This window comes from Lissotriton helveticus, chromosome 2_1, assembly GCF_964261635.1.
Source record: "Lissotriton helveticus chromosome 2_1, aLisHel1.1, whole genome shotgun sequence".
NCBI classification, from domain to species: Eukaryota; Metazoa; Chordata; class Amphibia; order Caudata; family Salamandridae; genus Lissotriton; species Lissotriton helveticus.
In genome coordinates this window covers 2113802973-2113820800 of record NC_136059.1, presented here as the reverse complement: position 1 = coordinate 2113820800, position 17828 = coordinate 2113802973, and positions in this window count along the sequence as shown.

The window sequence follows — 17828 nt, the reverse complement described above, 5'->3', positions numbered from 1 at the left end:
TTCTTTCTTCTCCCACTTCCGCATTGATCACATTTTCATGAGCCAATCCCTGCTCCCACCGTTGCTGCAGACACACTTCCATCCGATTTGCCTATCCAACCATGCCCCTTTGGAGATGGAGCTCACCCGGCTCAACCCATGCTCAAAACGCACACGCTGGTACTTCCCTAACTTCCTCTGCAGGGATAGACTCCTCTGTGATAATCTCCGCAAAACTATGAAGGACTTTTTTACTCAGAACGACCCGGAGGCTACTTCCCATGCAATCACTTGGGACGCTCTCAAAGCAGTAGTCCGGGGTAAATGAATCGAGTTGGCCACTACATTGCGTACACAGCAATGCAAGAAACGCCTCCAATTAGAAAGGGACTTAGTAACAGCTCAAAAGGCCCATAAGGCCAGCCGTTCGGCTCTGACATTGCGGAAAGTCATGGCTCTAAAGGGGAAACTCCAGGCCATTTATACCAACAGAGCAGAAAAAAACATCTTACGCCTGCGGGCCATGGGATATGAGGGAGGGAACAAAGTGAGGTCTCTTCTAGCCCGTCAACCGTGGGCTAAACAGGAACAAGAATACATCAAACTAATTGTGGATAAAGATGGCGTTTCTCATACAACAGAGGAGGGGAAGGTGCAGGCGTTTGAATTTTACCGATCTCTTTACACATCGGAGTTCCCAGAATCGCATGTCCAATCGAAATGTTTAGATTCCTTGGACCTGCCTCGTCTTACCGCTAGTTCCAATGATGCCTTGGCACAATCCATAACCCAAGAGGAAGTTTAAAAGGCGATTGACTCACTTAAACTCCAGAAAGCGCCAGGGCCAGATGGTTTCTCAGTTCATTTTTATCGCACCTTCGCTCCGGAACTTGTCCCCTCTTCTTAATGTCATTGCTTCCACAAAACAAGTCACCCACTCCATGGGTTAGGCAATTGTGGTAGTAATTCCAAAACTGGGAAAGGACCCAAAAATCTGCTCTTCTTACCGCCCGATAACGCTTCTAAACCTCAATGCCAAAATGAACTCAAAGATTTTGGCCTCCCGTCTCGAATCAATCCTTCCCGGTCTCATAGACCCAGACCAATCGGGATTTATTAAGGGTCGACAGACCCATAATTTGCATCACACTTTCCATTTAATTGAAAAGGCCCAAAATAAAAACATTCCAGCAGCGCTTCTCTCGCTAGACACGGAGAAAGCTTTCGATCGCGTGAAATGGTCCTTTCTGTTTCAAGTTCTTCAGTGTTTTGGCTTCAACGATGCCTGTAAAGGGATGATTCTGGTCCTTCCCTGGACCGGAATCAAGCTTGGCAGTTCGGTCTGGACTGTTCCCATGAGGCACAGGGTCAAGACTGATTTGCATATGGCCATGTCTGAACTGGGGTGGCGTGGTGAGAAAAATAACGATGGATTAAACCCAGATCTGTGACTGAGGGTGAATGTTTTGCCAATGTGCAACATTCCATCCATCACCTTGTGTATTTTGCTGTTCACCCTGTGAGAAGAGTATGCCCAGATGTGGGTCCCGTGCTCACTGCGCCCCTGGAGTCAAGCTATCCTGGCTGAAGATGGCTGATCGCCAGAAACCGGTCCTAGGATGCTTGATTCCGGTCCAGGGAAGACATGGCTTGGCAGTTCGGTCTGGACTGTTCCCATGAGGCACTGGGTCAAGACTGATTTGCATATGGCCATGTCTGAACTGGGGTGGCGTGGTGAACAAAATAACGATGGATTAAACCCAGATCTGTGACTGGGGGTGAATGTTTTGCCAATGTGCAACATTCCATCTATCACCTTGTGTGTTTTGCTGTTCACCCTATGTGAGAAGGGTGTGCCCAGATGTGGGTCCCGTGCTCACTGCGCCCCTGAAGTCAAGCTATCCTGGCTGAAGACGGCTGATAGCCAGAAACTGGTTCTAGGATGCTTGATTCCGGTCCAGGGAAGACATGGCTTGGCAGTTCGGTCTGGACTGTTCCCATGAGGCACTGGGTCAAGACTGATTTGCATATGGCCATGTTTGAACTGGGGTGGCGTGGTGAGCAAAATAACGATGGATTAAACCCAGATCTGTGACTGGGGGTGAATGTTTTGCCAATCTGCAACATTCCATCCTTCACCTTGCGTGTTTTGCTGTTTGAGTACCTGCAGCATGAAATACAAGCAGGAGGCGGGTACACTCAGTATTGAGGCATGGTGGTTGCAAATGCAATGTGGTGGGATGTATACAACAGGATGTACAGGATATGCATCGTCAGGGTACAATCATAGCATGGCGCTACGTGCTGCCAAAGCGGGCTAAGACACTTGTTTCTTGGAGCCAGTGTCTAAATGGTTGACTGTCTGGGACGACACAGTGAAGTGGGTGCTAATGTTGGTGTTTTAGAAAAAGTGGAAAAATGTGTCAACTGAACCTTAAGAAATCATTAAAGTAGTGAGAACCTGACACGGCGGATCAGGTAGAATGTGCAGGACAATTGACTTGGATATCAGAGATGTACATTTAGAGCCTCGTCTGCATTCATTCCATTTGTAATTTTTGAATCTAGAAGGATTACATATCTATATTTCAGACTTCTAAGTGACAGCTGTCTTTTCCCTCCCCTGATGTTTTTAGGCATACTGTCAATTACGAAGAAAGAGAGATCCTGGATTTTACCAGCGTGGCACGTGTTGATGTGTCTCGCCACTGGATATGCTGGGTCATCATGGGCGATGGCCCTTAGATGTTGCAATATCCGTATGTGTGCTGGATTTATTGTGCTACCGACGTACCGTTTTCCACAGGTGCATTGGAGTACGCAAACAGCAAAGTCTGTTTTGCAAGAGTAGTTTCCTGTAATTTCAAATGGTGTTTGTCTCAGCGGTAAAGGGATGGTGCTGGTGTTAATGCCGTGTTTACACGCTTTGCATTTAGAGCACTCATGGAACCCTCTTTGTGGTTTCACCCACGTCACCCCTTTGCTGATGGATGGTGCATTGCAGACAAGTTCAGACAAGCTGCCAGTGTCTATTCAATATTTTCCGCAGGTTGGTGTGATACATGTTAAACCCCGTGATTAGTCTTGGGGTGTTTCCTGTGGTTTCTTTTGCAGCTTTCTGATTGGTGTTTTTGGGTGAGAAAAGGAGATCCCTCCTAGTGGTGTTCACGCATTTTCTCTCTGCATTTTTAATAAAGAGGCTATTCTTAGATTGTTTGTGTCCCTTGTGTGTGCTGCAGTTACGTGTCATTCGGAGGCATTCCGCATAAGGTATCCTCTCCTTGAGTTTGATGGGGTGGAAGCTGCTTGCATGGAGGATTGCATTGCCGGACGTGGGTTTTCTGTTTGTCTTGGATTGTATTCTGTTTTGTTCAATGTATAGTTCAAGGTCTAGAAATTTGATTGATGTTTTGCTAGTCGTGCATGTGAAAGCTAGGTTCAGACTGTTGTTGTTAATATCCGTGACAAACTTGTTGGCACTCTCTTCTGTACCCTGCCACAGTACGAAGCTATCACCTATGTACCTAGTATATAGTACTACATTTTTTATCATGCATTTTCTTTGTGTGTCCATGAGTACTTGCTCCGCCCACCAGCCCATATGCTAATTAGCATAGCTGGGGGTGAAGCAAGTACCCATGGCAGTTCCCCGTGTCTGTCTGTAGTGCAGTCTGTCAAAAATAAAAATTTTGTTTTCAAGGCACCATTCTGCCATTTGTAATAGCAGCATGGTGTGTTGGTGCAGATTTATCGGTTGTTTGCCTAGATAATGGCTTAAAGCTTTGAGACCGTCTGTGTGTCTAATGCTTGTGTATACAGTATGTACATCTAGTGTCTTAAATACAAAATTGTCATTCCAGCAGTAGTAATATATTTTTGTTAAAAAATCCCCAGTGTCGCTGATGTAAGCTTGTAATTCACAGTCATACGGTTGGAGAAAATAGTCAATAAATCTGCTGGTGTTTTCAAATAGTCCCCCGATTGCAGAGAGGATGGGTCTACTGGGGGCCGTTCAGCATCTTTGTGGATCTTAGGTATAAGATATAACCGTGGAGTTATGGGTAGTCATTCTTTAAGAAATCCAGTTCTTGTTTTGATATCAGCCCTATTTCTCTCCATTCATAAAGTGCTTTGTGGAATTTTTCTTTTATTCCTATTATACAGGTGGTGTTTATGCAGCTGTAGTACTCTGTGTCCTGTAGTTGTGTGTTAGCTTCCTGATTGTACATCTCTAAAGGCCCTAGGACTATATTTCTGTCTTTGTCTGACCATCTTACCACAATGTCTGGTCTCAGTTTGATCTTATTAATTAGCTCGTTGTATTCTGTCCTTTTGTTGTGGTTTTTCTTAATGAACTCTTTAGTGCTGAACAAAGATAGCTTTTTTAGATCCTTGATGACGTTGTCAGAAAATATGGCTATTCCATCTTTGGGCAACAAGGGGATGAAGACTGATTTTGGTCTGAAAGGGGTATGTACGCTTTCATATATGTCTAATTCCGATCTTATTGCAGCATCCAATGGGGATATTTGGCTGAATACTTCTTCACTCTTTAGTGCTGTTAAGTCTTTCAATAGTCTCATGTCTGCTACGCAAAGTGTCCCCAATTGTGTTTGTTCTGTTTCAACTTCTTTGGCATTTCTGGTCATGTTAAAGACATTTTTTTGCAGTTTTAATTTGCGCACATATTGATACACATCTATTCTGGTCTGTGTGTAGTCAAAATTAGTGTCTGTGCAATATGTTAGTCCCAGCGATAAAATGTTCTTTTCTTCAGGGTTTAGAACCATATTAGGTAGGTTGATTACTGTGTTGTCTATGTCTGCATTTGGCATCATATAAACATATATATATATATATATATATATATATATATATATATATATATATATATATATATATATATATATATATATATATATATATATATACACACACATATATATATATAATATATATATATATATATATAAATATATATATATAATTATTTATTTGAAATGGTTAAGTGGAGAAGAAAGCAGACCTTTTCTTAGCAAAGCCAAATATCATCAACATATATCAGACACAGAATTGACAGCCAAGGTGTGTAAGAACTTTTTATGTTCAGCTACAAATATTTGGGGTCAAGTGTTCAATTTATGTATAGATCTCAAAAGCGAAATCTAAGTTTTGATTTGTTCCAAGGGTCAGTGTTGTGGCTGCGCAGGAGGAAGTTATTTTCCCCTGTTGGTGGTGGTTCTGTTGTGATCATCTACCACTGGTCCTGGTGAACAACTCCTCCTCATAGTGACTTGTAGATCTGCAGTTGCAGGTTTTCCAGGGATGGCAGGTGTCTCCTCAGTTTTCAGGTAATCTTCCTCTGTGGAAGAAGGTGGTTTGTGGCCCTCTGTCAAGACCCGCTCACCTGCAAATCCGGATTGCTTCTGTTGGAAGGCTGAAGACAGTTCAAACCCTCCCCTGCACTCCTGGTTCCCACTACACTGAGTATGAACAGTGTGTGAAAACGAGAAGTTCAAGGGAAGGGGGAAGTGGAGAAAATAACAAAAGAGAGAGAAACACGCACAGCTCCTCTTGAAGTGGATACTAGCGATGACTCACCCAGTCTGTGGACACTGTGGATTCTATAAACACAAATAAATAAGAATAAACTATTAGACCCCTTTCTGTTTATCTGAATTATTCTTATTCATAATTTGGTTGACTATACATACATAACTTAGTACCTCTTTACTCTGGTCTTTAAGCTCACCAGAGCTGTGGGGTTACTCAGGAATTAACTTCTTCCTTTAAAGAAACAGACAGCTTGTTAGCATGTATTTTGTGCATTAAACCTTAATTAACCTTCTTTACTGAGTTCGTATTGAATCACAAAGAATAAGAACTCACTGAATAACAGTCTTTTAAAATGTCCAAAATTTTCCCATTCACATAGTATAAAATGTTCATCCAAAGGTTGTGGAATATTCTAACAACATATATTCTTAATGTAGTCTCTTTCATCAAAGGTTTGCGACACTTTTGAACTGGTCTGGTTATGCCTCAAAATTGTTTTTTGCTCGAAAGTTTCAAAATGTCTATTTTGCCTCTGACGCCTTTAAAACGGTCCGATCATGGCGTTTAACTGTATTCGAATAATATTGATCATATACATGAACTCTTGAACATACTTGAATTGGTTCAATGGAATTTGCGCAAAATTCTTACTGTTTTTCTTTATGTTGCAGGTGGATCTATTTTGGCTGGGGACCGGAAGACTGGAGACTCCGGAAGACTGGAAGCACAGGAAACGCGGAGATGGACCCAGGCAAGAGGCGGTAGGATCGGGGAAGGCTGAACGCAGGAAGCAGGACAGGAGAACAGCTGGAGAGGTGTAGAGGAGCGAGGAAGCAGGAAGACCAGCGAAGGATTCACAGGTAAGCTGGGTTCGAGACGAGCACAAGCAAGCAGCGCTGTTTCGAAGCGCCTTTTATAGGCAAGGACGGGCGGGGCTCTCATGCGCTGCACGTTAGAGGAAAAGGCAGTTTAAACACGTGCAGCGCATTGTTCAGAGAAGTGCTTCAGTACCTGCAAACGAATCTGGAAGCATAGTCAACAAGCCTTGATACAACCAAGGCTAACTTTGAAGAAAACAAACATTGGTACAAAGTACCTTAGTAATGCAACTTACAGTATTTCAAAAGTTATGATGCTACTGTGACTCTCCTTGACACTAATGCTGAAACTGGGGAATTGGAAGAACAGGCCCTTTGAAAGGAACAAACCCTTACACCCACTGATGGTCTGGCTCCACAGACTGGGTAGTGTTGTCACTCAGAGCCCTACATATGTCCCTGAATGCATCCTGTACCACTCCAGAAAAGGAGATCATTATGGATGTAGTTGTCTCCCACTGTAACTGCCTAATGTTACTTAGTAAGTCCTAGGTATATTTGAGGAGCTCTATAACGTGGACAATCTGGTCTTTAAGCAAAGAGGTGGCTCAAATGATATTCAATCCCATAGTATCCCTGAAACTATAGTCATGAATGGCATCACTCTGCTGTGTTGATGTTGGTTCCCCGTAACCACACTGTCCTGTGGCCTTGAGCAAGTTGGCAACACCCCAATGGGTCTCATCTGCAGATGTAGTTGTACCAGCGGAGAAGGGAAAAACAGGAGACAGGACTGAGGTGCACACAATTTGAGGTTGAAGATGAGCCACAGGGAGTTATGACAAATAACGAATGTTGCTGAGAGGGAGATACAATAATGGTTGTAAATGGCTTAGTGGTCAGAGTGAGACTCCCCTAGCTGTGTCACCTAATGGACCAGGCTGCTCCTCATCCAGATCTGGACCAGCAGGAGTTGCATCCTCACTGAAGGCTTGTGCAGGAGCTGTTATTGTTTTAGTAGTTGTTGGAGTGGGTTCAGGATCTTTTGATGTTGGACCTGGTCCTACAATAGAAAATGGCATGATGAATGAATGAATGAATGAAGGCATTTATAAAGTGCATCGTTCACTCAGAGGAGCATCTTGGTGCTGTCAGACGCACGGAAGTCTGAGGTGAGGAGATAGTAAACCCAGTGGGATGTAAGGGTCAGATGAGTGATAGCACTATATGATCTGGGGCAGTGGAAATTCAGGTCTTTAGTAGTTTCTTGAACATAGGCTCAGGTTGTGCCAGTCTCAGCTGGGTCGGCAAGCTATTCCAGTCTTTCGTTCCTAGGACAGCCATTGACTTTCCCCCTTTGGATTTCAGGTGGATGGGGGGTGGGGTGCTAGAAGGTTTTTTGAGGATGATCGCAGGAGCCGTTGATTGATCATTGTAGTGGATCTGTGTGTAATGGTATGATATTGGTGCTGAATATTAGAGTTTGTAAATTCATTACGCTTAGTGTCAAACTCATGTTTTTTGACCAGGACTTTGCTTCACATTAAATTAGTACAATATTTATGGTTGTGTGATTTCACTTCGAGTTTACTTCAGAATTCCCTGTACACTTCTAAATTCTCCCACAGATTCACAAATTAACAAGTATGAAGTGATGGCATGTTTCTTTTTTACAACATCAAGTATCTACCATGCACAATCAGTGATACGGTGAGCTTTCAAATTATGAGAGATCTTTCTGATCCAGAATTAGCATTTCTTTTTACTATGATGTGCATCATACAGGTAAGTTATTGTCCTTTTACAATACATGGGACCACAAGTGCACAGCAAATGAAATACTTGTACACGCTTGTAAAGTTGTATTCCTTATAGCTTCCCTGAGTGACACCACAGGGAAAGATTAACCACCAAAATGTTTCTGTGTTGCAGAGTATGAACATGCATTATTTGAAGATATAAACTTTTTGTAATATATATTCTGAGTCAATATTTGGCTATGATGAAAGTGAGACATGCCATAGAGTTGTGGTAGCGCTTACCATACATGGGAGTTGTAGTAATTGGGCACTAAGGGTGTAGATGTTGTTGGTTACTACACCAAAGGATGACTCCATATTTGTTTACAATATTACCTAATTGCTAAATTTAGAATGCACCTACAGACTGCTAAGGCTGGGTCAAAAGATGTTTAGAGGGATAGTAAGGTGTGTGTGAAATATAGTGATGCTGGCACACTAGTAACATTCTATGTCAAGGCCATTGGTACATCCAGTACATTTTTGCAGAGTACATAACTGATACTTGTTTGTTAAAATGATGTCATAGGTACTGTCACCATCTTAATAGGCATACACGCAAGCACTCTAGATGTGAGTAGAAAGCGTATGGTTTACTTGGTCATAAGGGCCTATCCATGCCAGATTCTGTGGACTGGATGAAGGTGGTAAAACTGTGTGAGACATTATTAATAAAGACTTGACTACAACAGTTATGTCATGAATTACTTACTAACTTATAAAGATAAATGTAATATTGTTCTTCATGACAGTAATAATGTGTAGATGGCGTGTACAAAGTAGTGGATACACTTCAAGAGTAGTTTGTGTATGTTCATGTAAAATACCAGGCTATACAATGGATACTTGTCCGACAAATGTCTGAAACATTACACATAAGGTACTTTATCATGCCACTATTTACTCCATGTTATAAATACAAGGGTTAGGCTAATAGCAACCATACAGTTTAATAAAGTAAAATCCCTCCCTCGCTGTGTGCTGACATTAATATATCTATGGGATGAGATAGGACTCTTGCCCCACATATCAATTAAGGGTTTACAGAGATACAAGAGAACCCAGTAGGTAATTAAGGACCTTGGGTAGCAATTTGTGTAACAACAGCGGTCCTTAAAAAGACTTTTTAGAACATTTGAATAAAATATAGCCTGCAATAAGTACTATATTCATTTGTGTCCAGCCGGACATAAAATGTAATCAATTGAGTAAAGTAAAGTAAAGTCCCCATTTGTAAAGCGCACAATCACCCGTAAGGGTCTCTAGGCGCTGGGGGGCCGTCGGGGAGATTAAGCGAGCTATTGCCCAGAGTCACATGGTGCTGGGCTAACCTGCCGCCGGAGCCGGGGATCGAACCGTGATCCCCAGATTCCAGCGTCAGTCGCCCTGGCCGCGGCGCCACACCTCTCCTGAATTGAGTGTATAAAGGAGTATTCAAAAGCAACAAACAATACAGTGGAATACAATCCTGCATCCGGTACATGATAACGTGACAAACAAAACAAATAAACAAAAGGTTTTTCAGGCAACAAGAAAGAAGAAGCTTCCGGTCATTGATAATACATAAACAAGCTATTCAAGATAGTTAACACACTGATAGAACACAATGGCTGACTATGTGAAACTATACGAGTGGTCGCCGGCGTTTCGATCCCTTTGAACGTGTAATGGGATCATCATCAGGACTGTTTTAATCACATGCCTGAATAATTATAACTGCCTTTGCAGCAGAGGAGTGTGTAAAAATTACGCGACCTGCAGGACACAATCAGTACCTGTGTTCCAGACGTTAGTGTCTTGATCTAGAGGTTTCAAGGTAATGGAGCCGGGGGATCGATGATCAAATGAGGCGAGCGTCTTAAAAGGGCGATGCCTTACAACCGGCGTGAGTGGCCGTGTTTTTCTTTACCAATGGCCCACACAGTCTGATCTGATGTTCGCGCCATTGTGAAAGTGAAACACAGTCACTCACGTACACTAATGAATATAGTAATTATTGCAGGCCATATTTTATTCATATGTTCTAAAAAGTATTTTTAAGGACCAACGTTGTTACACACATATCAATTAAGGAGAAGATTGAAATTAGTGATTATTTAATGCATAGTTGGGAAGAAAGTTTGTGAAAGGGTTCACAGTTTGGATTGTTTATTGAATTACTAAAACAATTGCCATCATGTCCGTAATGTTAGCATTGAAGTGTAGGTGCGGATTTCTGTGTCTATTGTACTGCGTATAATAAAGCCTCAATGAAGATGGTTAATAAAAGTATATCTGTGGGATTTTTAATATTTGCATGTTTAATTCAGGACTTTTAAGTCACTGTACACAATTGACATTGATTTCAATGGCATTTACACGTTACAAATTAATTGCTGTGTAGTGGTGTGTGCTTTTACTTACCTGTCTCCTCCCCACCAGGCATTCCTGCAGAGCCTTCAGTGTGCAGCATCCCATACACATTTTTCTCCTAGGACAAAAGAGACATGGGCCTGGGAAAACCACTACCAGTTTGCGGTGCTGCTATGTGGGCTTTGGAAGCCTGAGATCTGGCCCACTCCCTCAGATTATTCCAGAGAGAACACCTGCAATTAGACACAGCATTAACTCTTGAGACAATTCTGTCCCACATTTGCCTTTTCTGAGCAATAATTGTAGTTTGGACAGGTGATCAAAAAATGTAGCACTGTATTCGCATGGTTTCATCTTCCATGACTGTTAGGTTTGTGTCCATGATTTTGGGGTTTATTCTCCCAGAAATGATTGAAAAGAAGTAAAAATGTAGTAGTGTACAAAAGAGAAAAAAATAATTGATATCAAGGCAAGAAATTTATAAATATGCCAAAAAGTGAATCTAATGGTCTGTTGCCAAAATGACTAGGCTGCTAACTGCTTTAGAGAAAAGGCATAAAAATGATCGGATATAGCATGGGGTGCGGTGTATACTGTGCTCAACAAGTGTGATTACTTATAGCATTGATGTCAGAGGTGTAAATTCAGCATCCGTCATTCAGATGATATGCTATACCATGGAAATCCAGTTACGTGACGTGGTTCCATAGATGCTACAAAACTGTGAGCCTGCTACCCTGGCGATAATATATACATTTTGAATCCCTCCACACCAACAGCGTGTTATACGATAGCAGAGGATTATTCTCCACATCCCTGGTAGTCCCACTAGAATGACGGATCTCACTCATACAAGACAGATGGCGGTTTCACCACTTTGTATATAATTCATATGAGATGTACTCTCCAAGTCCGGCAGGCAAAATTAAACCTCTGTCACGGAAGACGGATGGACAGACCACCAAGATATAAATTGGGCACTTTATTTCTAATACACTGAGAGGGTTCCCTGTCAACTATAATGCTTCAAGATAAATGTATTGCAGAGAAGATGAAATTAAATTGCCACTAACTTGTGAACAATTTTTTATCATCTTATTTTGCCCCTCTTCCACACCTCCTCCCAGTTCACTTTAAGAATCCATTTTTCATTGTTGGTCTGAAGAGGTGTAATCATGTTCTCCCAATGGCATGGAAATAATAATAAATCTTAATGGCAGTCTGAAGTGGAGGTGGAAGCCCCCAACCCTTTGCTCTAATGCTATGCTCGTGGGACAGTAGGCACTCTAGCGAGGGTAAAATGTCTTCATATTTTTTAGCTTACATAACACACTAGAAAAAAACAAATCAGAAGAATGCTGTGATCAGGATTCCCTGTCTATGGTTGACTTCTGGGCAGGGGAGAACATTGATCTTTATGAGTTTGGGTTCACTCGCTGCACTCGTTCGCACATTGTCCTGATCCTGCTCATCTTAGATTTATCATTTAAACCTGAAGGCCCCAAACACTGTTACTCGTGAATAAAATCCCCAGATAACAAAAGGAGTTTACTCTTGTAATTGGGGGTTCACCAATGGGAAAATATTTTTTTTACCTTTATTCCCGTATATCATTGTATAGATTTTGTTTTTGTTAATCACCATTTTTTAGATGCCATGAAGTCCTCAAATGCATTCATACATTTCTGTAGGCCAACAGGTGCTCTAGATATCAGCATCGAGTCATCGGCATATAATAGCACAAGAATGGTATGACCGACGACTCTAGGCACATCAGCCTGCAGGGCATGCAAGACAACATTAACCCCATTAATAAAAAGTGAAATCAGTTTTGTAATATTTCATATCGGTACCCTGATATAGGTCAAGGGAACATCGTACACTTTCCCTACATCATCTACCCGTCAATTCATATGAACAAGCCTTATAAAGACATAACTCTAAATAAGGACAGACTGCCTTGTATGGACATAACGCCTTATAAGGACTGTAGCCTTTTATGGACTAAACCTTTCACCTAGTTCCATGCAGAGGGTGGGTTTTTCCCAATTGATATTGCTAAGACGTCTTCCTTAGCACATATGAATAATTTATGAGTACACTCTTCAGGAGGTACACCTCACCTCTCCTATCGGCGCACAAGGTTTAATCCCCAATGTCATCCTCATACTGAACAATGGGGAACACACGCACAAAGACTGTATAAATACAGCACCTCTTGCTATCAGAAAGCAGCATGGAACTGAGACATTAAGTTTTATGTTTCCACGAGTCTGAGGTTATTATGTTCTGAGGTTGCCAAAAACGAATCTCTCTGTTAACAGGAGATTCTAGTGGCACTGCGAGCTAGCTAATGTGAAAACATAGGCTGACATATTCGGTGGGGGTGTACAGAGTTAGTTTGCCTCCAAGCCCACAGTATATGTTATCCTTAAACAGCGTGGGTCCTGCATGGAAGAGTACTATCAGAACTACAATACAGTTTAGGGGCTAATACACAGCCCTGTCTAATACCTCTCCCTACTTTAAAAGTGGGCAAACATTCCCCCTGGGTGCCATAGCGGACTTTACATATAGTGTCCCTAGGGGCACCAACGGAAATCAGGCTGACCAAAGGATAGAATGGTAAACCAGATCAAACGCACTGCTTAGGTCAGCAAAGCAAAGGTAGAGTGATCCAGACTTGGCCCTTGTATACTTTCCAGTTAACAAGTCTAAGTTAATACAGTGCTCAACCATTCCTAGGCCCTTCCTAAATTTGAAATGAGCTTGTGATAGAATAGAATTATCCTCTGTCTATTCCTCAAACCTCATTAATAAAATCCTACGTATCAGTTTTACTGAGGAGTCAAAGAGGGAAATAGAATGATAGCATCTGGGATCTGATTTACCACCCTTCTTAAACATAGTTACTATTATGGAAACAGCCTAGGCAGGACATTAAACACCTGAGTGAAAATAGGTCCCCATAAGTCCAAGGCTACTTTAAAACCATCTACCCGGGTCAGGAGCCCTTCCACCTGCACTACACTGTAAAGTGTGGAAAACCTCTTCAAGGGTAATATTTAAGGGAAGAGAGTTCCAACCAGGAACAACAGTCAGGAGATTCTGTTGAAAAAGAACATCTGGAAAATGAGCAACCCAAGCTTGTTATCATTCGTCTCTACACCTTTGGTCAATTTTATCCAGGCATTTTCCTGTAGTGCATTCTTTCTGACTGATAATAATTACCTGTAGTTTTTACCAAGTGACTTAATGGGCATTTGGTCCCTGGGAGAACAATGTAGAGCCTCTTTCAGGCTCTGGGAGGTCTGAGTGCTTTTTCTAGTTTGTGCAGAACTCTGACTTTGCGTCAAAAGAGAGAGTTAATAGAACATGTGATGTGATTAAAACTAGACAACAACTTTTCATGGGCCACCACCTCCTCCAAGCAGAAACTGAACTCAACAGAATTCTTAATTACTAATTTGTATAGAAAACTACTGGACTCTATTCCTGGCTATTTCATCCATACACCATTTGGCCTAACTGGAATAATATTAGTGGCTGAAGCAGAAATCTCACATTTTTAGACCCAAAAACAAAAAGGTAACATAATGGAGTTTTGATTTTTCATTGCAGTCGGGATATTAATAGGGTTACCAACCAAATCACTGGCAGAAGCAGACACCAGAACATAATCAATAACAGTATTAGCCTTTTACCTGTCAAAGAAGGGATCTGTTCCCCATTGGTACCACGTTTGCTCTCTAACCTAAGAAGATCATGATGCAAAATAACTGAGTTCAATGCACTCCCATAATCACTGTGACAAAAATGTGTAATGCCATCCCCATCTGTGTTAGAGTAACCACATATCTGTCTCGGAGGCAGAGAGCATGTCTGAATATTAAAATTGCCTGCCAATATTAGTACGAAATTAGGATGAATAGAGCACAGAAAGGCTTCCAGACCTGAGTAAAGGTCATGGACCATAATACTATGAGAGGAATCAAATGCGTTGTTATAACAATTGCCCAACACTATGTGGGAATTGAGAATTAGCAGAATTAGTACTGAGAATTAGCAGTAACAGATATCTTATTAGATATCATAATCTGTAGCCCTCCTTTCGCTGCCCTACTTAAAAAGGTACATCCCACAGAAAATAAGAGGAAAAACCCTCCACTTGTCGGGTTCACACACCTGGTTTCTTGTATGCAGACAACATCAAAACCAGAGATAATACACATCCAGTCTAGTGATCCCAACTTATTCCATAACACACATATTCCATGTAGCAAATATATAAACACTTCCATATTCTTGACTAGCTGTACTTAGAAGATACTCAACAGGAAGTGGCACATTGGACTACAGTTTCCTTCATTAATAATGTCAGTGCTCCGATTAATACAATCTAGAATACAATCCTCCACCCCAATTATACATGATAAATTGGGGTTGGAAAAAACTGCTGCAAAGTCCATCATATTGTTCCTGCTAATGTACCCATGCTGAGGGAGAGAATAAACCCTTCTGTGCTCAAGTCAAACGTTATCCTGTAGTGAACTCAGAACCTGGAACCCGTTGGACATGTCTACAGGAGAAATAAACAGAAGATCACACCCAATCATGTGATGAATATTTGGCTTGCTATTGTATGGGCCTTAATACTGCATAGATGACAATAAAAAAAAGTCCAGGCGATATTCCTAGCAAACAGAGTGGGAAGCTTAGACCTTGTTATGGATTTCCTTGCAAATCTTGGTTAAAATTTTTCCTTAGTGACCCAATCCAGCTAATTCTCCTGGTCATCAGTATTTGATTTACTCTATTGAATGGAAATATATTATTCACACTGAGCCAGTGTACTACTTTATCTTCAGCATCTCTGATGTTTCACTTGCTCCAGGTATCAATCAATCAATCAATCAAATATCTTTATTTCGGTTAAAATAAAAACCATAAAAGATTTACATACATTTTAAATAGTAGAGACCAAAAAATTCCAATTCCGTGCCCGCTTTTCCACAATTCATTGTTGCTAATTAAAGTCCAAATCAGAGGCATTTGCGATTTTAAAACAATATATACATTTTTGGGGTCTAAAAACATATACCATTCGTTAAGAATAATGCATTCACAAAATCTTACAATTGATATTACGGTTAAAACGTACTTAATATAAGTGGCATTACTTCCATTTCCTAATAAGGAAAAGAAAAACTAGATGTACATATTGTAAACAGTACTGGCACCAACTCCTAATCCCCCAAACCCATCTCCAGCAATTGTATTAGAACAAATAAAACATATCCCTATATCATTAGAGCCTAAGACCCCGTCTCCTTCGTGCTATCTCCACAGAGAAGAGATATCTGCTTACACTAAAAACAATGGATTGTGTTGTTTCACTTCTGAGAATTCTTTCCGCCTCACTGAGATGTCTCAAGCCCAAGAGGCGGCAGATAGGTTTTATCCACTTTTTCCTGGGATGTGTGTATGCAGGCCAAAAAAATAATACATGTGCCTCATCCTCTCTTATGCCCACGGTGCACAGTCCGCAGTGCATCTGTGCTTCTTTCCCTGCGTTATCCTCATTGCGCACCTATTTCCCAGAATTAACTTTGATTTGTAATATGCCGTAACAAAATTTTAAATACAGTGATTTTGCTACAGTTTGTAAAATCTCATCCATAAAGCATTCAAATCTACTCACTGTCTTCATACCGAGATACTTGAGAGTCAATACACCCAGCTCCGGGTTATGTAGTTTAGAATTGAGAACAAACTCCCAGTATCTTTCTTTTAACAGTTTTTTACATCTCAAAGTAAGACACTCAAAATCTGCCCAATAATGGTGCAGCCCCAGCTTGGTAAGCCAATCCTCGATATGGTTCAGCCATACCAGCCTCGTCATATTTTTAATTTTCATAATTTTTTTCAGGGCTTCTCTATAATCTACTCTATTTGTCTGTTGACCACACACGGACCCAATACAACAGCGGTCGTAAAATTGCATGGTTATCAGTACGATGTATATTCAGGTGCATTGTAAGTGGAAGTAATGGTGTGCGCTGTGGGATTGCTAATATTTTTCTGAAAAAGATGTTCTCCTGGGCCATAAATGCACACTTTGTAGCGTGGCCCCATAGTTCTGCCCCATAAAGTGAGGCGGATTGGGCCTTGTATTTATATAACTCCAATACCGGGGAGACCGCTCTGGAGTAGCTACTCTTATGTCTCCTAGCTATTGGAACTAGATTTTGAGTGAGGATCATTTTACTTTTGTCATTTTGAGTTTTCCAATTCATTTTAGTATCTAAAGTAATACCCAAATAATTAAAATTGTGCACCTATTCGATCATTTCATTATTAACCGTCAGTATTTTTCTAAAACTTCAATGGGGATTAACCGCCATGTACTTGGTTTTGGATGAGTTAATCTCCAATCCTTTATTATCACAGTAAGACTGAAAGGTGTCAAGTACATTTTGTAATCCTTTAGGTGTCTGTGAAATTAAAATAGTATTATCTGCAAATAGCAGTGCAGGCACATGATCACCACCCAACTTGGGAGAGAGGTGCTCGCGGCCCAAGAGGGTGTCCGGTATGTCATTAACATACAAGGAGAACAATGTCTGTGCCAGCACGCATCCTTGCCTAACACCTCTCTTTATACCAATACGATCGGTTAGTTCTCCATTTGGGCCCCATCTCACCCTGGTGTAGTTGGCCTCATGCAGCTTGACAATCTGTTTCAAAATTTCCCCAGGAACACCCTGGTTCCTCAATCTCGACCACAGGGCGCTTCTAGGGACAAGGTCAAAACTGCCCTGAGGTCAACAAAAGCCACATACAGGTGTGCCCTCTTTATTTTAATATACTTCCAGATGATACCCAAAAATCTAAACACTTGGTCGATAGTGCTAATTTTTTCTCTAAAACCCGCCTTGTACTTGGTTAAAGTACTAGTTTCATCAATCCAAGCACTCATTTAACTTAAAACTTGTCTTGCATATATCTTCTGAAGGACGTCGATTAGACTGATGGGTCTATAATGGGCCGGGTTCGCACGGTCCCCCATTTTTCAAAACAGTTACAATTTTGGCGCCCCGCCATGTATCTGGAATAGGGGTGCCCCTGGCAATTTTTTTACAAAAACAATTAATATATGAAGCCCATAATATGTTTTCATGCTTCCATAGATCCCCGGGTATCCTGTCTGGTCCAGGTATCTTCCCAGGTTTAGTTGCTTTAATGGCAGCAATAGTTTCTGCCATACTAAACACCAAGGGTGCCACACTCAAATTAAATCCTAAATCATCAAAGTCAAGAGTAG